General features: G+C 49.2%; 1 non-coding gene across 1 annotated transcript; it reads left to right on the plus strand.

Moving 5' to 3' along the window:
• The first annotated feature begins 1,111 nt into the window (after positions 1-1,111).
• Positions 1,112-1,240, plus strand: LOC116633440. The gene has a single exon (XR_004299718.1). It is a non-coding gene; the product is annotated as a small nucleolar RNA SNORA17 (small nucleolar RNA).
• Positions 1,241-23,701: the final 22,461 nt, after the last annotated feature.

The following is a 23,701-nucleotide window of genomic DNA, read 5'->3' on the forward strand; positions in this document are numbered from 1 at the left end:
GAAAGGCTCTTGTAGCTCTCCTTCCTGTGATGGGGAAATACCCCAGGGCGTCAGGAAATTCCTGCCCGGGCAGGGAGCTGACTTCCCGGTCGGTATCCCAGGGAGTCTAAGCCCAGTCCCCGGCAGCCAATCAGCAGCGGAGCTGCCTCAAACTGACAAGCAAAACGAAGCCCAACAAATGCAGCTGGAACTTGAACAAACAGATTTGGGTGAGGCTGGGAGGGGAGTCAGGCCTGGCGTCATCCAGGCTCTGGGCCAGGCAGTTGTCATGGTGACAGCCAGCCCGTTTACCAGCGGGCAGCAGAGCCAGTTTTCTGAGGGGGAAGCCTACGGAGGGGGGCTGCGGTGCCCGAGGGGGCCTGCGCTTCTCCCAGTAAGAAATGGAAACCCACAGAGAAGGCACGGCCACTCTGAGTGGTGCCTTCTCGCAGGAGCCGGTGGACGGCGGGGCGGGGGTGTGCGGGTGGGGGGCAGTGGGCTGGGAGAGGCTGGCCAGCCCGGGAGGGAGGGAAGTGGCCACCGAACGAGCGGAGAGGCCTCTGGGAAGGCTGGAAGGCATTCCGGGCAGAAAGGATTTGCAGCTGTGTTAGCTTTCTTGGCAAAACATGAATTGAAGCAGATCACAGAGTTCTTTAAAACAAAAAAAACCAAACCAAAACAACAACAACAACAACGACGACACACAGGCCAGTGGATGAGAGGGGGTCTTTGGGACTGTCAGGGGTGGAACATGAAAATGCCTAGTCTTTCTCCAGAAGCTCTTTTTCTTTTCTCATCTTTTCTTTTTTCTTTTCTCTTCTTTTCTTCTCTTCTCTTCTCTTGTCTTCTCTTTTCTTCCTTTCCTTTTCTTTCCTCTCTTCTTTTTTCTCTTCTCCCCTCCCCTTCCCTCCCCTGCCCTCCTCTCCTCTCCCCTGCCCTCCTCTCCTCTCCTCTCTCCTCTCTTTTCTTTTTGCTGATGTCCACAAGTCAAGTAATTACTTGGAGGGCAAGAGGAACGAACAGCATTCAGCGTAAAACAAAACGTTAGAAAACATCTGCTTTGCAGGGCAGGGCCTGCGAGGTGCTGGTGTCCGTGAGGATAGGTTACTTTAGGGTAAAGAATAGGCACCTTCCTGCCCTCAGAGGCATTGCAGATGTGGCTGGTGTGGTCACACTTGTGTCATTAGGTGGCAGAAAGAGAGGCTTGTCTATGCTCAGTGTTCTGGCCTGTGAGCATCTGGATAATTAATAGTCTGACACTTGACCAAAAAAAAAAAAAAAATAGACATTCTTTCTGGCTAATGTGCCATATTAGCAAAACAAATGCCGTGGAGGAAAGAATCATGGTACGTCCTCTAGCAATCTCGCTGCCAAAGCGTCTGCCATGCCAAAGGACAACCACTGTGTGAGTCCTCCTATGTGGGGTCCCCAGAGCAGTCACACTGTAGAGACAGAAGGTGGAAAGGTGGTTCCCAGGGGCTGGGGAAGGGAAGGAGGGAGTGATGTTTAATGGGTCCAGAGCTTCAGTTTGGCAAGATGAAAATAGTTCCGGAGATGGATGGTGGTGAGGGCTGCCCAACAACGTGAATGTGCTTAACACCACTCAACTGTATACTTGACAATGATTAAAATGGTACATTCTGTGTTATGTAGATTTTACCACGATTTTTATTTATTTATTTATTTATTTTTAAAATTTTATTTATTTATTTGACAGAGAGAGACACAGTGAGAGAGGGAACACAAGCAGGGGGAGTGGGAGAGGGAGAGGCAGACTCCCCGCTGAGCAGGGAGCCCGATGCGGGGCTCGATCCCAGGACTCTGGGATCATGACCTGAGCAGACGCTTAGCCGACTGAGCTACCCAGGCGCCCCAGATTTTACCGCAATTTCAAGTGTCTCAGTTAAAGGCTGCCTTCTTGTTGTACCAGGAGACCGTGGTGTTTGTTTGACGGCTGACGCCCAGGGCTTGCTGGTTCACCTCTGTGAGCCTTAGCTGTGCCATCATAGGGAGGACGGACGTCTTCCCTCAGCCAGGAATGAGGAATGGACGTGCAAGCACCGAGTGAACAGAAAGGCACCACAAGAACGTGAAATATGGGTAAGATATTATTTCAAAACTCCTTGTTAAGGCACCCAAATGCTGGGGGCAAGATGAAGGAGGGGCGAAACAAAGGAAAGGATGATATTTGGCAATCGCAGGAACTGGAAAAAGCCCAAATACTGTAGGAGAGGAGAAAAGAACTTGGGGCTCCTTCTCCGGGACCAGAAGGTAGGACCGACTTGGGCTATCACAGCGATTTAAAATACTTCTCCCTTTTGCTTTGCCTAAATTGAGAAACAAGTTAAGCCCACCCATCAGGAGGAAATGAAACGAAATGAAACAATGTCAAAACATCACCTCTCAAATTTCACGAAGGGAAATGGTATAGTTACAACACGTTGCTGGGTCAAAGTTTATGGGATCTGGAACCCAAATGTGCTGGTGGAACTCAAGTCACCATCAGTTTCATTAATGGTTAACGATTTAGTCAAAGAGACTTTTTTTTTTCCACTAGAAGAAATACTCAAAGAAATTCATCAGCACCACCACCACTTACCCAACATGTTATGTTAGCATCTATTAGCATGTGCCAAGCCCTCGTCTAGATACGTACCCTATCTTTTCATTTCTTATGACGACCATGCAAGGTAAATCTTTGTGGATAACCACATGAGGGTCATGTTTAGCAGTTTGTTCTTTCTGGTTCTTGGTTTCCTCGTCCGTAAAATGAGAATAATATTACAGCCAGAGCAGTTTAGCAGCTCACCCCTAGTCACACAGTTGGTAAGTAGTAACGTCAGGATTTGAGCTCAGGTCTCACTCCAGAGCTCTGCACCAGAACACCACACTACACTGGCGAAGACACTATTGCTGAGAAGCTTCTGAAACACAATTGGTAATGACTATTTCGCTCTGGGAGCAATTTGAATGAGCAGTTGGTAAATTGCTTTATCATGACATTGCATGATGTCCCATTGACATGCAGTGGGGAAGAGCGATGAATACCATGAGTGTCTTAGCAGGGATCTGGCTCTAAAGTTGGATGAAACCACCAAGTACAGAGTATGAAAATGCTTGGCTGTGTTATGTATGCGTGTGTGTGTGTGTGTTGTGCGTCTTGTATGTTTTATTCTCTCTGTGTTGTATGTTGTATGTGTTGTGGATGTGTTACGTGTGTTGTGCGTGTATTACATGTGTATGAGTGGGTTGTGGAAGTGAAGGAGACTTGCCTGATGACTGATTTCTTCAACACTGAAGACCAGACATTCCAACAGCCAACGCTTACATGTGCTCGCTCTGAGCCACGCGCTCCTCTCGTGCTTCCCATGTAATAACTCATTCATCTTTGCAACAGTCCTGTGTAGTGGCCACTGACAGTATCCTCAGTTTATGAATAAGGAAGTGGAGGCACAGAAGGATCAATCAACTTACCCAACAGTAAAAGGTGGAGCTGGGTTGGAACCCAGGGAGATTGGCTTCAAATTCTGTGGTCTTTTTTTTTTTTCTTCTTTCTTTTTTAAAAAGATTTTATTTATTTGAGAGAGAGACAGAGATAGCAAGAGCTAGCAGGAGTGGGGAGGAGAGGGAGAAGCAGGCTTCCCGCTGAGCAGGGAGCCCGATGCGGGGCTCGATCCCAGGACTCTGGGATCACGACCTGAGCTGAAGGCAGACGCTTAACTGACTGAGCCACCCAGGCGCCCCTAACTGGTGCTCCCAGATCACCATGTGGAAGGTGATAGAATTATCCTCCTTATTCTGTGGGTGGCAAGCCTGTGAACCCTGTGAACACGTGTTGGCTGAGATAGTCAGCACCCTCTAATTAAACGTTAGCCGAGGCAAGCCAGCCGTTGCTGGCCTTGTAGTGCGTGTGTGATTTCTATCAATTTAATGATTATTAAGAATTGAAAAGGACTGTTGTCAAAATCTTACACTTCACGCTTGTGAAATCTGTACAGACAAAATGGTTTTATTGATTTGTTTCCTCTGAAACCGCGGGCTACCTAGAGATGACCAGTATCTATGGATCAGATATTCTCTGGCATGTGAGGACAGACTGTGATTTATTTGAGATAGGATGGCATTCCATCTTTTGTCTTTCTTTAATTGTCTTCCTGGTGCCTTGTCACTTTGAAGTTGGGAATAACAGAAAAAGGTCTTTGGTAATGCTATTCAAAGTGGAGGAGGGGACCAAGCCTGTTACCATAGCAACACAAGGGCACTGGTTATCCAGTCATCCACCCAACAAATGTCTACTGAGGACCTGTTTTGTGCCGGGCACTGTTTTAGGTGACAAAAACTCAGGGATGAATGAGATGAAGTAGTTGCTTTTGTGGAGCATCTATTCCAGTGGAGAAAAAAGACATCAAACAACTGAATAAATATAAACACAATAGAAGTCTAGACAGAGATAAGGGCTATGAAGAAAATAAGGCAGGGAAAGCAGAGAGGGAATGGCATATTTTACATAGTGTGGCCACAGGGGCTTATCTGAGGCTCTGCAAAGTGGTTAATCTAATTGTGTAAAGAATTATCTTAAACATCCCAAGCCTAGACCCCACTCTCAGTGGACTGCTTTCTTCTTGTTCCCCTTCTCGCACAGGATCTAAGGGTAGCCCATGTCCCCAAACCCTCAGCTGCAGAATAGAGGTAGACAAGGGACATTTAGGCAGGGGATGAGGAGTAGGTGAAGCTAGACCCTGGGGAGGGGAGCAAAGGGTTCAAGAGCTTGGGGGCCCATGGATAAAGGGTCAGTGGTTGTTCATTGATTACCTACTCAGTATCCATTTCTCTTCTCCCCACTTCCTACCAGCACTCATATTTGCCTTCTGGGTTTGGGTGGGATGTCAAGGAGGTTCCTGACTGTCCTAACAATCAGCATTATCTTAATCCTTTTACCTCTGTGATCAGTTCAGATTGTGAAGTTCAAAGTGTGACACTTGAGTCTTCTGATGGATAGAGAAGTGAAGTTCTCTCCCCTCCTGGTGGAGACAGGTAACCCTGGGTCCATCTTGTGACCTCCATGGAAGCCATCCTGAGGACAAAGCCAACACATGGAAGAGCAGAGAAGTGGAGCCAGACTCCCAGTTGCTCTTGAAACACATAGCATTGGATTTTCCCCTTTGTGAACCAATTCATTCATTCAAAAACATTTTGAGTGCTTATTATGTGCTAGATATTCTTCTACATGTTTTGGGGGAAAAACATCCCTGTCCAGTTTTTGTTGGCTTCTCTTTTACTAGCATGGGAAGAGTGGTGGGCTGATGATCACCAGAATCAGTCTGCCTAGGTTTAAATCCTGGCTCCACAACTCTGTGGCTGTGTGACATCAGGCGAGTTACTAAACCTCTCTGTGCATCAGTTTCCGCACACAAAAAGGGGATAATTCTAGTGCCTACCTCGTAGGATTGTTGTGAGGATTAAATGAGAGAATGTGAAGGGTGTGGGACAAGACTGGGCATGATGCAGGGGCTCTGATGTGCCACCCACCCCATGCTTTGGGAATGCCTTATTTCTCCCAGCCACAGGGAGTGCTTTACAAGTATTGCCCCAGGGGAAGATGACCATGTTGCCCCAAGGCCAGGGTCTCTTTCTGGGAACAGTCTACATCCCACAACTGATCTATGAGGAACTATAAGTGCTGGACCCCTTGCCTCAACTCAGGACCACTCTGAAAGGTCACACTAGTTCTGGAACTCTCCCTGGGGTTGATGGACGTCTTTGTTGGGCTTCCATCTCAGCTCAACTTCTCCCTCTGCCCAATTCTGCTTCTTTTTTCTCCCTTTCTGTGGATGTTAATCCCAACAGCACATCATGCATGCTGGTCTCTTGAGTTTCTTCTCAGGAACACAACCTACTCAATAAATGTTAGCTGTTATCTTCACCCTCATCCTCATCCAAAAGCATCCTAAGTGATAGAGAAAAGAAGAGAAAGTGTGTGAAGAGGTTTTCTTACTAACTGGGAAAGGGTGACCATACGGGGCAGTGCAGAATGGCTAGAATGACCACACATGTTTTGTGGAGCTGAAGGGTTGTTATGTGGAGCAGGGGAATCCTTCTCCAATCCTCGTCTCCAGTTCTGGGTTGGACTTGGTGACTTGAACCTCAAGTAGAGCTCTGTGTATGAGCTTGACTGGTCAACAGTAAGATTTTTCTTTCTTAATGGACTGTACCAGCCTCTCCCCTCCAATGTTCAGGGTGTAGTACAGGGTTACACTTTTACCTTGTTATTCAATTTCCTGCCACAGCTGTTCTGGGAATCTGGCAAGCACTTTTCACATACAAAAACTCAGTTTTTAGTGCTGTGATGGGTGGACCAGTTGGAAAGGGATGGAGGCTCCTGGTTTTATAGTCACATGGGGGCAGGAGTTTGCTTTCTTGAATCTGGAGAGCTATCAGGACACTGGTATTCACAGGCTGAATCTGGCAAATGAAAACCAGGATTTAGCACATACCCTGCTCATAGCTTTGCTGGAGGGGGAAGCTTGTTTCTGTCCTCTGGCTTTTTAAGCCAAGTGATGGTGACGCAGGAAAGCAAACTGGCTGTGCTTTCTCTAAAATGCTGATGGATTCAGCTGAATCCCACAGCATCATTCAAGGGCCCACCACGGGCAAGCATGGTGTGTGTGTGTGTGTGTGTGTGAGAGAGAGAGAGAAGTCAGGTCCCTACCATGTGCAGGGGAGATAAGTCATATTAGCAAACAACACGTTCCCCAGTACAGTGGATTTAGAACCAGACAGACTAGTTCTCAGAACTTGAGTTGAGTTCTAGTCCTGTTACTGAAGGTTGTGGTTTTATATTTGGGTTGACACAAAGCTCTGGAGACCAGTGGGTAGGAGGAGATGGTAACTCAGGAAAAGGCAACTGTCTTGTTTGCCATGTTATTTATGAATATTCAATTTTGCTCTAGAAAATGAGATAAATTAAGTATAGAAGCAAGTAGCTTATGAGATTTTTTAGACAGTAGAATAAAGAGAACATATATGGGTTGAATATAGATCAAATGAGAACGTTACTTATAGACAAGGAGTAAGAAGACCAAGTAAACCTTAAATATTTATAAGGCGTGGATCATGTCTTCTCTAGATTGAAGCAACGTCACTCCTATGTTGGCCACTCAGTGGTGACACCCCAAGAAACACAGATAAAACCTGCAGCCGCTCAGGAGATTCACTGGGGTGCTGCAGTGTGAACAGGTGCACTTGGCCCCGAGTCTTCCCCATAGAGGCGGTTTGTGTGTGAACTTCAGGCCCCCCCTCCAGCCGGTCGCCTTGGCTTGCCCTCAACGCTGACCTCTGCAGCCACACCAGCAGGAGAGAAAGCTGCTGTGGCGGAGAGAGAACAAGAGGTAGAATGTTGTGTGACCCAGGATTCAGCTAGGGTGATCCTTCTACCTGCTGGCACTTATCCTACGGGTGTTCACCTGTCCTGTCTCTTTGCCTTGCTTCTTTCCAGTGTGTGTTCTAACTTGATTAAATAAATGCCGAGATTCAAGCACCTTCATTTGGCCCGTGAGCCTTTCTGTTCCGTGACCTCTGGCATAGGCTGCCTGGAGGTGTCAGAAGCTATCATTGCCTCCAGGAAACTTCACAAATGACATGGGAGTCGTAGCTCAGGCTTCCTGGAAGCAAAGCCCAAGACATAAATTCTTGTGCAAGTGATTTATGAGGGGGGTCTGTCTGGAGACAAAGTCTGTGAGGAAGTGAGAAAAACAGGATGGGAGAAGGGAAGAGGTCACACAAAGATGAGGTTCAACTGATGTATAACCTCAGCCTGGTGCCATGGAGAGCCTCAAAGCGTGGATACTATGCAGGTCTGACCTTCCTTGAGGCAAGAGGGCCGGTCTTTTGTACCTGGTGTTAGGGAATGGATGTGCCAGCCTAGGAAGGGAGGTCTGGCTGGGGCCCCGGCAGCATCTGCTACGGGTGGTTGGTCTGAACTCCCCTCCCAGGTGGGTTACAGTGGTAAGGGAGGGAAGAGAGAACTTAGTAGGTTGGGAAAGTAGTGGGAGAAAGGACTGGAAAGGCACGATGCCATATGACTTGGAAGGGTCTGAAGCCAGAGCAAGAAGTTAACACCTGATTCCATGGGCAGGAAGCCATAGGGAGCCATGGTGTGCTCTTGAGCATATGTGTGATTTGGAGCAATGTTTAGGAAGAGAGCTGTATGGCGGTGGTATGTGTTGGGAGGAAGCTGCTGGCAAGGAGGGCAGCTGGGCCTGGTCTGGGCACTACTACAGGGAGCTTCAAGCATCTCTCTCCTCGGCAGCCTTTGGGCAGCTCTATTCACTCAGAAGGCCTAGTTTTGCAGCCCTCTTCCTGGTCTCGATCTTACCTGATTCTCTTAAGAATCAGCCTTGTCCTGAAGGAAAAGGGACTGGTACCACATGCCCAGGATCCCTAGGCCAGGCTGGGGTGGGCAGGGGTGGGGAGAGGTGCATTGCTGAAGGGTCTCCCTTGGAGAAGAACACCTCCTAAAAAGCTCAGCACAGATCGAGGCTGGCTGCAGAGGGCTGGCTAATGCTGGAGTCGTACACACTGAGCGGGCTCCAAGTGAGGTTACCTGCTCTCTAAGTAATACGGAGCTTCTAAGCCTCTGGCTTTTGTGCAAGGCACTGTGGCCACCTGATCAGCAGCAGGCTGAAGATTCTTGGATTCAGACCAAGCCAGCCTCCAAGCAATGATCCTTCCTTAGGGTAGAGGTTTTGACTGTCTATCAAAACTTTAAGGGCAGTGCTTCCTAAACTCTAACATGCAAAAAACACTACGTGGAGGGCTTACTAAAAGCACAGGTTTCTGGGCCTCACCTGCAGAGATTCAGACTCAGCAGGTCTAGGGTGGGGGTGAGGAATTTGCATTTTAAATATGTACCCTTGTGACTGGGACCAGGCTGTGAAAGGGTCATAAGTGGGGAGAGGGAAGATCCAGCACTGATTTACTCAGGAAACCCAGCAGCCCTGTGAAGTAGGTAATATTATTTTCATTATTCTCAGTTTATAGATGGATAAACTTGGGCTCAAAGGATTTAACAGCACTTCCCAAACTCTCAGAACTAGTAAATGACAAAGCTAGGATTCTAATCCACTCACATACAGCCTGTGCTGCTAGCTAAGATCTGGAGAAAGAATAATAGGGTGTCTAGCTGGTCGCATACACATGCAGGCTCGTCTCCTGACCCCCCCCCCCCCCCCCAATATGAGCCCTCTGGAGCCAGGTCAATAGTACCAGTGAGGAACAGGCTAGCTTGTGCTGCAGTAACAAATGAGCCATCGGGTTCATTTCTTGCTCATGGTACGTGGCCATTCAGACCAGCAGGGGGGTCTATTCATTGTAGTCACTCAGGGATCCAGGCTGGGAGAAGCTCTATGTTGACAGGGTTCCACGATTGCAGGGGTAGAGAAAGAGGACACTGGCTCTTGAACCATGCATTTCTGTCTGGGAATGAATGGGTGTCACTGCTGCTCAAATTTCAGTGGCCAAGGAAGTCCCATTGTCCTGCCTGAGTTCATCAGAGTGTGGAAATGTAAACAAGAATATAGTCCGCCACGCCAACATCCGCTCATAAGAGCTTGAATGCACCTCCTTTTCTCATGTCTTTGCACATGCTGTTCCATCTGTCTGTTCACTGTCCTATGCCTGTTTCTCATCAACTCAGTGTCTAATTCTAGACTCCCTGCCCCCAGCTCTGGGCAGCCTTTCCTCATCTGTCCCAGTCTCCAACCCCTACCCCCCCGCCAGGGCCCGGGACTGATCTCTGTTAGGATGCATGCCGTGTTGCACTGCGAGTGTCAGTTTGTCTGTCCTCCACCCACTGGAGTGTGGGCCCCTAGGATATGGGCACTTGCCGTGGTGACAGGCCTTGAAGCTCTAGCCCCTGAGAAGGCGGGAGGCGAGCAAGTGCTCAGGGGCGGCAGAGCAGAGTGATGAAGAGCTGGATTCTGGAGCTTGCAGGAGCTGCCCCTCTCCTTTTCCCACAGGAACAGGATATGTATGGGCTTCAGAAAATGGGGAAGAGGAAGGTAAGAATTCTGTGACTTCAGGATGAGCCAGCGCACACAGGAGAAGGAAAACCCCTGCAGCAGGGGGCTTTTTCCAAAGCTTCATTGCCCCATCATGGAAAGACTCACCTCAAACCCGGGTTAGTCACCGCCCGGCGCTGGCTGTGTCACCACAGGGTGAATTTCAAGAGACCCAGAAAAGGACGTTCTGCAGCTGGGGGAAAATCCTTGCTGTCCCCACTCTGGGGCCCCTGGGGCCCATTAGAGGTCATTGTTAGCCAAAGGGCAGGTGTTAGTGGTCTCTTCAGAGGAGCTTTGCTTGAGTCCTGTCACGCTACAGCCTCTGGGGTCTGGGGAAGGCTATTTGGGTTCAAGATCAGGGGATTGAGGCCTGCTCAGCAAGGGCATTAGCCTGACTCTGATGTGGGGCTCTGCAAGGTCTGAGTCACTTGCTGGGCACCCACACCTGGAGTGACCGCAGAATCGAATCCCTGAAGGGTCCCACCTGCAGCCAGATGGCTCTGAGACCGATGGGGGTATGAGGAGAATTCAGGATGACAAGTACTTACAAGGGGCTGGGGGTGGGATACAGCGGTCCCAGAGTCAAGCTGTAAGTCCCTTGAGGGCTGAGGGCAGCTCCCATTATTGTCTTATCCGTAGAACCTGTCCTGACAATGGCCGACATGGTCCTACATAACGGAGCCCTCTCCTCCCTGCTCACCTCTGCTTACCTCTTCTGACCTCATCTCCCCCTACTCTCCTTTCCGCTCCAGGCACACTGACTCATGGCTCTTCCCGCGTCATGTGTCCTCCTGCCTCATGGCCTTTGCACCTACTGTTCCCGAACTGCTTGTACCCAGAAATCCACATGGCTTATCAGTCAAGTCAGGTCTCTGTCCAAACCTCACCTTATCAGAGAGGCCTTTGGGTCCATGTGCCCTGGCTTCCTTAGCCCGCTTAACTTTTCTTCCTGGGGGGCGCCTAGGTGACTCAGTAGGTTAAGTGTCTGCCTTCGGCTCATGTCATGATCCCAGGGTCCTGGGATCGAGCCCCGCATCTGGCTCCCTGCACGGCTGGAAGCCTGCTTCTCCCTCTCTCACTCCCCCTGCTTGTGTTCCCTCTCTCGCTGTGTCTCTCTCTGTCGATTAAATAAATAAAATCTAAAACAACAACAACAACAGCAAAACAAAACAAAAAAACCCCTTTTCTTCCTGGGTCTTTCTGCCCTGAGGGCGTATGTACTTGGTTATTTTCTGCCTCCTTTCTCTCCACTGTAAACTTTTTGGAGCAGGATTTTTCCTTTTCTGTTCCTAACTTTATCCCCAGGGTCTTGCCCGGTATAAGTGAATGTATAGTCATCACCGAAGCAATGTCTGCTGATGGACTCAGCCTACCTACCAGAATAAAGGGTCTGTGGTCAGAGAGAACTTGATACCAATCCGGCGCTCAGCTCTCCTGTTTAATTTGGACCTAGGCCATGTTCTTCTTGGACCTGTCATCATCCCCTTTTCTTATTTCTCTGGGGTTACCTCCCCGGCCCGATGGGAAGCATCAGCTCTTCTCCAGGGGAGCCTGAAATCCATGACACTTCCAGGCAGCATGCAGAAGACACACTGCTGGACAGGCTGGGCAGCCCGACTCTGACCCAGGCAACTCGTGAGGCCGAGGGCTCAGGTTGGTTGGTCACACTCAGCCTTCGGGGTGGGGGGTGTCTGGCTGACCTGCAAATGCCTTCATTTGATTTTACTTTGAAGATGAATCCAACATTCAGACGCGGAGACATTTCACAAGACAGTCAGAAGACCCGGCCACCGCGGGCCTGCACTCAGGCATGGCACAGCCCCTGGAGCTGAAAAGCTGGCCCTGTTTTAGCTCAGCTCTCTGATTGGCCACGGTCCTCACCCCTCCTGCAACATTTGCTCTGGGGCCGTCTGAAATAAAGCGCATGCACGCATGCACGCAGGGTAGCTTCTCTCCTCACACTAGCCGTGGACTTGAGCAAGTCTTGCAAGACGGACTTCCCAACGACCCCCCGAGTCCATGGTGAGGACTGGATGGGAAATTCCTTGGGAAGCAGAAGCACTCTGCCCCTCCCCCAAGCGCTGCTCTACCACTTCCTCTTCTCTCTGCTTCCCTCCCCAGATGCCACCCCTTGAGTCCCTGGACACTGCTGTCCAGCCGGCCCAGGTGGGTCCTGGCTTCGCAGCTGGATCTGCCTTCCCAGGTGGGGAGAGCTGCGGGCAGCCACTTGTAGCTGCACCTGCATCCGTGTGGGGTCTCTACTCGGGAAGGATGCATATGTCACGGTGAAGGTGTGATGAGATGCAGGAGGGCTCTGAGTCCTAGCGGGGCTTGGCCTCAGAACAACTACAACTGAGACTGGAGCCGCCAGATGGGCTGTTGCCACTGAAAAGTCTTCCCTTTCCAATCCTAAGGTCCTTGTTCTAGAACCAGGTGTCACAGCAACTGCCTGTGAAGTCAGCTGGGTTTGCTCAGCTTTGCAGGAAAAGCTACTTCTTCCCTCCCGGGGCTATTAAGCTAGTGCACCTTTTAAAAGGTTTTAAACTTTTATTGCTTCTTTGAAATAAAGCATTCCTCTCATTCCAAAATGAAATGCATTTCAAATGGATTTCCCAAGATTTTCTTTATTTTGATTACAAAAATAATCCATCCATGGTTTTTATAGAAAAATTGGGGAAATACATAAAGGTGCAGAAGGAAATGAAAGCCTCCTATAATCACTGTTAATATTTTTGGTTTATGTCACTCTAGACTGTTTTCTGTATACTCCGATCATTCATATATATATATATGTGTGTGTGTGTGTGTGTGTGTGTATGTATTATATATATGTACATGTATTTTCCACATATGATGTCAGATTCTTATTATATATACTATTTTATAATACACAGCATAAGGCTTGGAAAACAGTAGTCAATAAACAAATATTGCCACTGCTAATAAATATCATTTATTTAATGCCTATCATATGCCAGGCATGATATTAGGTGTCTTACATACACTGTCCCACTTAGTCCTCAGAACGGTTCTATGATACAGAAGCTATCTTCCTCATGTTTTAGAGATGAGAAGCTTGGGGCACCTGGGTGGCTCAGTTGGTTAAGCGGCTGCCTTCGGCTCAGGTCATGATCCTGGAGTCCCGGGATCGAGCCCCGCGTCGGGCTCCCTGCTCAGCAGGGAGTCTGCTTCTCCCTCTGACCCTCCTCCCTCTCATGCTCTCTCTCATTCTCTCTCTCTCAAATAAATAAATAAAATCTTAAAAAAATAATAAAAAATAGAGATGAGAAGCTTGAGGCCCAGAGAGATTATGTTACTTGTCAAAAGTTACAAAGGTTGTCAATGAGATGGACAAATACGTGTTTCTGTATCTTTGTATGAAGAAAGTGCCCATTTACAGGTTTGAAAGTTTTTCAAAAATTGATTTAAGAGACGCCTTACTGCCTTCTCAGGTGAGAGTTTTCACTGAGAATGATGTAAAAACAGGTTCTGGTCTTGGAGGCAGGAAATCTGGCTCTGCAACTGACTAGTTGTATGATCTGGAGTGAGTAACATCCTCCCTGGCCCTCAGTTTCCTCATCCACAAAATGGGATTGGTGTGGAAAGAAGGGTTAGCAATGTGCCCAGGATATAGGGGTGTTTGAAATGATTAACGAAAGTTGATGGCAATTGGAAAACGTGAAGAAACTGCAAAAGCACAGAAAAAGTTTTTTAAAAAGTTCACCCGCGATGCTTCATGGTGATAGTAGCCAATGTCGAGCTGGTGGGGATATACCCGTGGTCAGTAGTGAGTCCTCACGAGGCTGTGCTTACTTCCTAGGGAAATGCTGAGCTGTAAAAAGACTGCTTATCAATTTGTCTCTGAAAAACAGGTAATCTACAGTATCTAAATGTGCCCAACTCCTAAAATAGCACCTTTGTGTCTCTGAAATCTTTGTGGCTCAAATAAAAATCAGCGGCAAGGGACAATGAAAATGCACAGGTTACCTGAATTAGCTTGAATGGTACGGCAATTAGGGGGTCTCCCAATTTCCCCCCTTCCCCATGGCACATTAACTTTTCTGAGCCTCAGTTTTGCCAAGTGTCAATTGCAAGTTGTAAGACCTCCCTCCCCGGGGCAGTGTGGCGAAGAAAAACAGTATGTGTGAAGGTGTTGGCTCAAGGTCTAGGTCATAATAAGCAATACCCTTTATGAGGCCATATATATGAGGGGGTCTGGACAGGCTCTGAGGTTAGACATGAGTTAGAACCCCGCTTCTGCCATTCACCAGCTCTGTCACCTTGGGCAAGTTATTGAGCTTCTCTGGGCCGATGTCACGAGGTTTGTAAAGACTAAGCACTAATCTATGTGCTGCTTGGTGCAGAGCAGCTATCCAACGTCAAGTATTACAGTGAGGTCCTCCTTGCTTTCTCCTGGTCACATGACTCTTTTGCCTTTTTGATCCTTGTAAAGCCCGACCCGCGTAATGTAGCACTTGATTATACACCGCCTTGTACCGTCCTCTCGTTTTTTTTTCTCACATGCTTCACTCTGGTGTTTTTTCACGGGGCTCAGACCCTTGAGGGCGCCATCTGGGACAGAGATTTCTTTAGTATTCCTTCCAGGGGCTCATGTATGTGCATGCCCAATAAATCTTTGCTGCCTTGAATTGCATCTGATTGATGGCTCTTTCCCTGCTGATTTCTCAAGGTTTCACCCAGATTGAGCCAAAACCCTTGGGAAAAATTGCAGCACTCTGTCCGGGTCTCCAGAGACCTGAGCTCTTGGCTCTGCTGAGAATGACAAATGGAGGAGCTGAAGGGCCTGAGCGCCACCCCAGGCATCGGCAGCTAAGGAGAGGGGCCCCTCCGCCCCCCTTCTTGGCCCTCCCAGCCGCCTGACTCCACAGCAGCGCCTGTGGCTTTGCGGGACAGCTGTGGCCTTAAATGGCCCCAGAGCTTCAGATGCTTCCCTTATTTACATGGCTTCTGTGTTTAAGCCCGGAGCAAGTCCTCCTGCGGTCCCAGTAGGTAAGCCGGAGGAAAAGTTAAACACGAAGGAAGTGAGGGAGGGGCCGAGGAAGGACCTGGCTGTAGATTCTCAATGTCGTGTTTAGCTTCCCCAGCTGAGTATAAGTCACTAAAAAGGGGAACTTCCTACCCTCCCAGTCCCTCAGTTATTTCCAATAGTTTACTATTAGGAGAGGGACTAAAGACTCATTAAAGTAGTTGACCTTTGGTGTAGGGCAACCCTGCTAATTTGTCTATCTATAGTCTTCTGCGAGCACAGTTGCATAATTCATGGCTGTTTATGAGTCCTGGGCTGCTTTTTAGAATTCCCCCCCCCCCTTTTTTTATTTGATTTTAGGAGCTGCAAAGTCACTCATTCATTCATTTAACAAATATTTATTGAACTATGGACTCGGTCCCATGAATACGAAGTTTACTACTGGGTGAATATTCGCTCAATATCCTACATGCAGGCCCTGTATCAGGTGCTGGGGAGAGAGCTGGGGCCAAGACAGGCGTGGGCCCTAGCTTCGTTGAGCTGCGGGGGAACAAGAAGCAAATGAACGGCTAGTTACAACCTACGGTGCAAGGTGCCATTTCAGGGCGCCTGCGAGGCTCAGTCGTTAAGCCTCTGCCTTCAGCTCAGGTCATGATCCTGGGGTCCTAAGCCTCTGCCTTCAGCTCAGTTCATGATCCCCCGGGGTCCTGGATCGAGCCCCGCATCAGGCTCCCTGCTCAGCGGGGAGCCTGCTTCTCCCTCTCCCTCTGCCCGCCCCCTGCTTGTGTTCCCTCTCTCTGTCAAAATAAATAAAATCTTCAAAAAACAAAAAAACAAAGTGCCATTTCATAGGGTGGGAAGCAAGTTCTTAGAGTCCTATACTGAGACTTGGAAGTCCAGGAAGAATGACAGTTAAGCTAAGCCTGATAGAAAAATAGAAGTTGGCCAGGTGTGGAGGTGAGGGGTAGAGAGCCAGTATGGGAAATCCTTACGGGCAGAGGGGAGAGCATGTGGAAAGATCTGGAGGGGCTACGGTAGATGATGCTGCAGGAGGAGAAAACATCGCGAACTCCAAGTCACTGAACACAAGGAAAGCTTATTTCTCACTCAAGCAAAGTTGGATTGGAGTTCAGAGCAACTGGCCTCCATGGGGGTGTGGGGGAAGTCAGTGATCCAGGATACTTCCATCTCGAGACTCCATCATCTCGATATATGGCCAGGAAGACAAGGAGAGAGAGCAGGGAGGTGCACTGGCGGTGAGCGGCTTTAGCCTGGGAGAGAGAGCATCACTTCTGCTCTCAACCCATTGGCCAGAACTGGTCACGTGGCTCCACGGCCTTGCGGCCGGGCTAGAAGTGTAGGGGAGCATGGGTAATATTTGCTGAGGGAGGCTGCCTGGGCCACACAGAGAGGGCATAACCCCTTGGGAGACTGCCCACTGTTCTGAGGGGCGGGGCCTATCGTGTGTGTGTCCTGGGGGCTGGTGGGCAGGGGTGGGGAGGGACATTGCAGGGAGATAAGCTGAGAGCGGTCACTAAGGGCCTTGCAAGCCATGTTACATGCTGAGGAATTTGGACTTTAGGGAGGCACAGAAGAATTTTACTAGGGCATAATAGAATTACATTGGCATTTCAGAAAGATTATCTTAGAAAGATCAGGCTTTCTGTGGAGACTGGGTGGAGGGAGCATGAGTAGAGGACATTTAGCAAGCTTTTGCATTGACCAGGTGAGAGATGATGCTCCTCAAGGAAGGAAGGGTCTGTGAGGATGGCAGAGGTGGGCACATCCAGCAACTGTGTGGGATGTGGAATCAACAGGAGGGGTGAAGGAGAGGAGACATGCAGGGTGAGGCTCAGATGTGTGGGTTCAGCAACTGGATGGAGAGTGGATCTGTTCACCTGCTAAGAATAACAGCAGGAGTAAGTTTAGGGGAAAGACAACACGTTCAGTTTTGGATTCACTGAATTTTAGGGGTCTAGAACATCCAAGGGGAGAGGTTCAGGGGACATTGAAATCTGCATCTATGGCTCTGGTGCTTAGGAGAGTCTGGCTTGTGACATTAATTTGGGAGTCATGAATACATAGATGGTATTTGAAGTCATGACAATGGAACGTTGAATGAAAAATTATCTCTGCTCTTTTTTTTTTTTTTTTTTTTATTTATTTGACAGAGAGATAGAGCCAGAGAGCACAAGTGGAGAGAATGGCAGAGGGAGAGGGAGAAGCAGGCTCCCCACTTGAGCAGGGAGCCCGATGCGGGGCTCGATCCCAGGACTCTGGGATCATGACCCGAGCCGAAGGCAGACGCTTAACCATCTGAGCCACCCAGGCGCCCCATTATCTCTGCTCTTGAGTAGCTAAGAATCTAGTTTAAGGTGGGGGCCAGGCATATAAACAAATATTGGAATTCAAGGTGAATGGTATGACACAGAGGCAAAGGTTCAGTGGGGGCACAAAGCCTGGGAGTGTCAGAGAAAGTCTGATGGGAGAGGGACCAGGGCTGAGTGAGGGGCAGGTGTGTCAGGGAAGGGCGGTTCACATGGAGAGAATGGCATGAGCAAAGGCACAGAGATGTAAAAGCAGCACTGCCCAGCCAAGAAAAGTCCTTGGAGCATTTCAGTGTGCTGGTCTGAGAGAGGAGGCAGCAGCTGCACTTGGAGCCTTTGAGGAAAACCTGTCACCAACATGTAGGCAGTGCACACTCTGTGCAGGAGAGCAGATTTACACAGTTGAAGAGTCCATGATAAGGTGACATTTTTTTTTTTTTTAAGATTTTATTTATTTATTTGACAGAGAGAGGGAGAGCACAAGCGGGGGAGCGGCAGGCAGAGGGAGAGGAAGAAACAGGCTTCCCACTGAGCAGGGAGCCCAATGCAAGACTCAGTCCCAGGGCCCTGGGATCAGGACCTGAGCCGAAGGGAGGTGCTTAGCCGACTCAGCCACCTAGAAGCCCCTAAAGTGACATCTTTTAAACTTTTTGAGCTTTTTTTTTTTTACCCTAGAAGTTTTCAAGTATATATATAAAAAAACAGAAAATAATACAAAGAACCCACATGTATTCATCACCCAGCTTCAATAATTATTAACATTCTGCCAATCTTTATTTACTCATTTATCTCTCTTTTGATTGCCAGAGCACTATTTTTTAACTTTCTATTATGGAGAAAGGCGACAGTGGGGTATAATAGCCCCCCAGACGCCCATCAGTGACTCCCAGAGAACTTCAGACGGAGGCAGGATTCCCTCCTGCCCCTCCTGTCCATGCCCCCGCCAGCCTGCTCCTCTCCCGTTGCAGCATTTCGTCTGCGAATTCTTCAAAGAATATATCTCTAGTAGATAAGGACTTAAAAATATAACTGCCTTCTCATTATCACACCCAACAAAATGCACATTAATTCATAAGTTGGCATTTTGAAAACCTTGGGGGCGGTGTTTGCCAGAAAATCCTAGGACGGTACAGAAGTGCATTTCAGGTAGAGATTCTGGATGTTCAGGTTGCTATAGACCAGATTCCCTTAACAAGACCACACGGGACAAGCCAAGTGGAGAAGGAACTAGAGGGAATTTAGGCCAGGAGAAGCTGGGGGTGGGGGGCAAGGGAGCCCTCTCAGCCCTTCAGCCCTCCTGGGTGTCCCTGGCCGGCTGGAGGCAACCACCCAAAAGAGAGAAAGTAGCAGAAGAAGGGATGGAGCAGGGACCAGAGAGAGCAGGAGGTGGGAGGAAAGAGGCTGATACGGAGAAAGGAAAAGAGGAAGAGGAGAGCAAAAATAATCTCGAACAGGCGCAGCCTGCCAGGTGTGGTCAGGGGCACTGCCTCTGCCCCCTCCAGGCTTCCAGGAGCGGGGCTCCCCCCAAACCTGCCTGACCTCTTGCTCACCCCTTCAGTGAGTCACTGTCGGTGGAGCGAGGGTAGGGGCAGGTGTGCAGGTTTGTGCGTGCTGATAAGGAGGGAGGGTTATGCTGGGGACTGAGGGGCAGGGCTCCGCTGTAAGGCCGGGGCAGCCTCCAGCAGGTGCCGAGCGGGTGGCGTCGGCGGGACGGCCTCCGCCAAAGCAAGGGAGAAAGCAGGCCGCAGAAACGAAGGGGTTGGTCCTCGCGTGGGAGAGGGACTGCGGGGCACCAGTCTCCCCGGTCCTGGGTCTGCGCAGGGCTCCTCTGTGCCCGGGATCTGGCCGAAACCGCGCGCCAGCGCCCTGCGGGTGGAGAGCGGCCTCCCTGGCTGTGGCCGCCCGCGCCCCTGCTAGGGGGGGAGCAGCAGGGGCATGACCTGGGGAAGTAGCCGGTCCTGGCGTTTCGGGAGATCGGTGAATCGCGGGGAGAGTGTGGAGCCCCCGGGGCGGGGGGCAGGGGCCGGCCCAGGGCGCAGGGCGCGGCTGCGGCGGGGTGCGGTCCTGCCTGCCCTCCTCCCAGCTGGAAGCGCTGCGGCTGATATCACCGGTGGAAAGGCGATCGTCGAGGCCCGAGGGTGCCTTCCTTGAGGGCTTTGGCGGAACGGGCGATGCGGGCTGGCCAGCCGGGAACCCGACTGCTCTGAGCCGCTCCAAGCCTGCCCCCCCCCCACAGCGCCCCCAGAACCTGATGAAGTCCTGGGCCCTGCTCCCGCTCCCGGGGGCGCGGGGGGGGGGGGGCTTCCTAGTTCCCTCTCAGCCAAGCACTCATCCTCCAATCTGGGGTGGAAGCGCCCGAGGAGACCAGTGACTCTGTTCCCCTCCCAGACGCCCCAGTTACTTAATGGCCAGTCGGCCTGTTGCGGCTGCCCTGAGCGCACACTGGTAGGGCGCTTCCTTCTGAGACGTCGTGGGATGGGGTGCAAGAGGCCTGTGGTCCAGTGAGGACCCTGACCCAGGGAAATCTCTGCCCTTTCTTACTAGACAAGGCCCGGGCTGGAGGTGAGCCGCATTGATTAGAATCGGCACAGTGGCTGGTGGCCACATGAAGCCAGGGCAGGGTCTCAGGGGTGTGGCTTCCCATCAGCTAGCGGATGTTGGTGAGCACACTGCAAAAGGACGGAGACCGAATAAACCAGATCTGGGGATTTGTCTTCAGCGGGGAATAGTAATAAGGAACACATAGAACTCTCCTTACGTGCTTGGTGGGCACCGTTCTTAGCATTGTTCTATTGCATCTCATGCATGTTCTAAACATGCGCAATCTAATTTCACGACATTATTGCTGATTTTATAGATGAAGAATCTGAGCCACTAAGAGATGACATCACTTGGCCAGGGTCACACAGCTTCTGGGGCCAATGTTCTGTTTTGCCTTTGTGAAGAAGAGGGAACATGGCACTGCGCTTTTCTGAAGCAAAAACAAGCTGATGTCAGGGATTCTTTCAGAAAAGCACATTTCAGGGCCATTGCTGAGATCACCACCCATTCAGCAAATGTCCCAAACACTGAATGCACTTCTGTGTCTCAGCCCGTGGCATAACTGATGTTCATCATAGTGACCTTGAACTACCCAGGAAAGGTTAATTTATATTTTGCAAGCTCTTAACAGAGCAGGGGGAGTGAGTAACAAGCTTTAACAAGATCTCTATCAAAACCAAATTACCAAAGTTAAACGGTTAAATGAGTTAACCCCTCTCTCTGAAAAGCTGGGCTACTCTGGTAACCCCTTCTAGAGGACCCTTAGCTTTAAACATTGCCCCTTCTGGAGGGGCTCTGCTCATCTGCCGCTGGTGTCCCCACTGCATCTGTGCATCAGGAACGAGCCGTGTCTCACCATAATTTCCCGGCCAAGGACTTCCAGAAGATGGCGGGGATCACGTGGGGGAAGTTCTCTTTCTTCCCCTGGCCTCAGTCTGAAATTCCCCAAACACTTGGGGCCCTGCAATGCTGGGCAGCAGACAGTGTCCCCAGCAGTTGCCCTGGCATCCTGCCCCCTTTACACAAAGCAATCACTGTTGCAGAAAATGAGGGTCCTGTGACCATTTGGCACCATCCCCTGCCTGGCATTCGCGTGGGAGAAGGAACGATCTCGCTCCCTGACAATAGATTCTGACCACAAAGCAGGCGCCTTTCAGAGAAACAGCTTCCCAGAGAATGACTTTGCCTAGAGGTAAGAACGGAGTGAGGGAACAGAAGTGGTTTCTTGCAGGAAGCCTATTAATGGCACCGAGAAATCAGCCAGCCTTTGGCGGCCTCAGAGCAGCTTTCCACGCCCCACCCTCGTTGTTGCCGGCTGGAGCCGGGCCTCTCTCCCCTTACCCTGGTTGGCTCCTTGAATTCGTTTCGCACAGTGACATAACTGGTCCCCGGCCACTGTAACACCTGCAGCACCCTGTAGTTAGTGGTCTAGAATTCCAGCCTTACCTCTAAATGCAGGTGCAACGATCCTGTCTTACAGAGAGCATTTCCCTGGGTGACTTTACTGAGAACTTAACATTGGTGTGATACCATTTACTAAAATACAGATTTTATTTGGATTCCCCCAGGTTTCCCACTCATGTCCTTTTTCTGTTTCCGGATAGGGTATCACACCGTGTCTCCTGTGATCTGTGAACGTTTCTCTGTTGTTCCTTATTTTTTCACGACCTTGACATTTTCAGGTATTTTTATTGAATGTCCCTCAATTTAGGCTCGCCTGAAGTTTTCTCATGGTTAGACCAGAGCTATGGATTTTCTGAAAGAATACCGCAGGGGTGAAGTGCCCTTCCTTTTCATGCTATATCAGGAAGTACATGATATCAACATGACTAATTAGTGGTGAGGTTAACCTTGATCACATGGGTAAGGTGGCTCTGCCAGTTTTCTCCACTGTAAAATGATCATTTTCCCCTTTCTACACTCTACTGATTGGAAGTGAATCACTAAGTCCAATTCCTACTGCAAGGGAGGGAAATGAAGCTCTGCTCCCTGGAGGAGGGAGAATCTATGTATATAATTGGGAATTATTCTATAGAGAAGATTTGTCTCATCTCCGTAATTTATTTATTCATTCACTTCTTTATTTATATCAGTATGGACTCAGGGATATTTATTTCATTATTTGAGTTATAATGCAATCCTTTTTCAAATCGTTGCTCAAATTGTTCCAGCTTTGGTCATTGGGATCTCTCTCAGGTTGGCTCCTGTGTCTTTTTCATGTGCCCCCCATTTTTTTCATTATCTTATTTCTGACACTCTACAGTGCTGCAGCCTCATCTGTCTCTTCCCTGCCTTAGCATCAGTTCTTTCTCCAGGGAGCCCTGGTTCCATTATTGGAAGGTGGTCTTTGGAAACCAAGTTCTGAGTGCTGGGTGTGCTCTTTGCTCCTGGGTCATTGCTCTCTGCCCTCTCAGTGGACACAGCTAGGAAGCGTCTGTATGTAGAGTGGCCAATGTGTATGCACATATCTATATTTCTACACCTGTCTCTAGGTATCCTTAAATAAAAAGGAGTTCACACTGGTATCCCTGACTCGAATCCAGCAACACCGGGTTTGTCCCGGCCTTCTGCCTTTCCTCACTGTCCCTCCTTTCTCTGACACTACCAAACCTGGCTCCCGTTGTCTACAATTTATACACTTATTTGTTCAACCTTACTTTGCATGTAGTTTCAGAATTGCTGGTCCATATCCCTATGAAAGAAATTTTTAATGAGAATACAGTGTTTTTGTATAGTTCCTTTTGTCTTTAGCTTTACAGATTCCTGTTGAAACACTGCTTTCCAAAGTTACTTAGGTCAGTTCTTTTTCCCCCACTTCTTGATGGGTGCATCTTAATATTTTCAAAGCATTTCCACATGAGGCTTCACCTTTGATCATCTCATTATTTCATGTGAGGGAAGAAGAAACCATGACATGTGGAGGAGGAATTGGACCCATGATTACATCTGGGGACTTCGGGCTTCGCTGGACCACGCTACCTTTCCTGGAGCTGCTGTTTGTTCGGTGGGTCTGGGCTGCAGAGACAGCTGTGACAGACAATGTCTAGTCAAAGGAGGAGGTGAAGTATGGCTGAGTATCTCTTCCTTGCATAGGCAGACTCGTCAAATGTCAGGGGGAAGGAGACTTGGAGATCTTGTGGCTCAATGTCCCTTATAGATGGGGAAACTGAGGCCTAGAGAGGCGATATGACTTGTTCAAGATGAACTAGATGGTTAGAGCCATAAAGGGGAGGGAGAGGTAATTGGATCCAGGACTCTGCTTTCCCGTGTCTGTGCTCTTCTTGCCTCTCTGTGTGGGCTACAGGGCCAGAGGTCGCAGGTCTGCAGAAAAAGCCCCTTTGAAATGGTTTAAACAGGTGGGAGAATTCACCGCCCTTTCCTGAACAGAGAGGTAGATCCAGGAACATTTCTTCATACCCTGTGCATTCTGAAACGAGGGGGTGGGGGCGAGTGGATTAAGAAATGATTGATGGGTCTGCAAAGTTGGTCCCTGCATGTTCCACAGTAGTGATGTCATTCAAAAGTGGCAACTTGAGGGATCTTATGAATTCCAGAGCCACCATTTTTTTTTTGAGTCAGTGTCATGTTCTCTCTTAACTGTCATCCTCCCCGTACCTAAAAAATTGAGATTAGTGTCTGTCTTGCCCAGATCAGGGGGTTATTTTAAGGGTCCCTACCTAATTGGAACAAAGGAATCAAACCTTTTTTTTCTTTTTCTTTACTAACTGCTGATTTCCTAATCTCCAGCACTGTACATGAAACACCGTAGGAGTTTAATAAATACTTATGGGATGAATGAATTAAGGATC

Source organism: Phoca vitulina, unplaced genomic scaffold (assembly GCF_004348235.1).
Source record: "Phoca vitulina isolate PV1807 unplaced genomic scaffold, GSC_HSeal_1.0 scaffold7, whole genome shotgun sequence".
NCBI classification, from domain to species: Eukaryota; Metazoa; Chordata; class Mammalia; order Carnivora; family Phocidae; genus Phoca; species Phoca vitulina.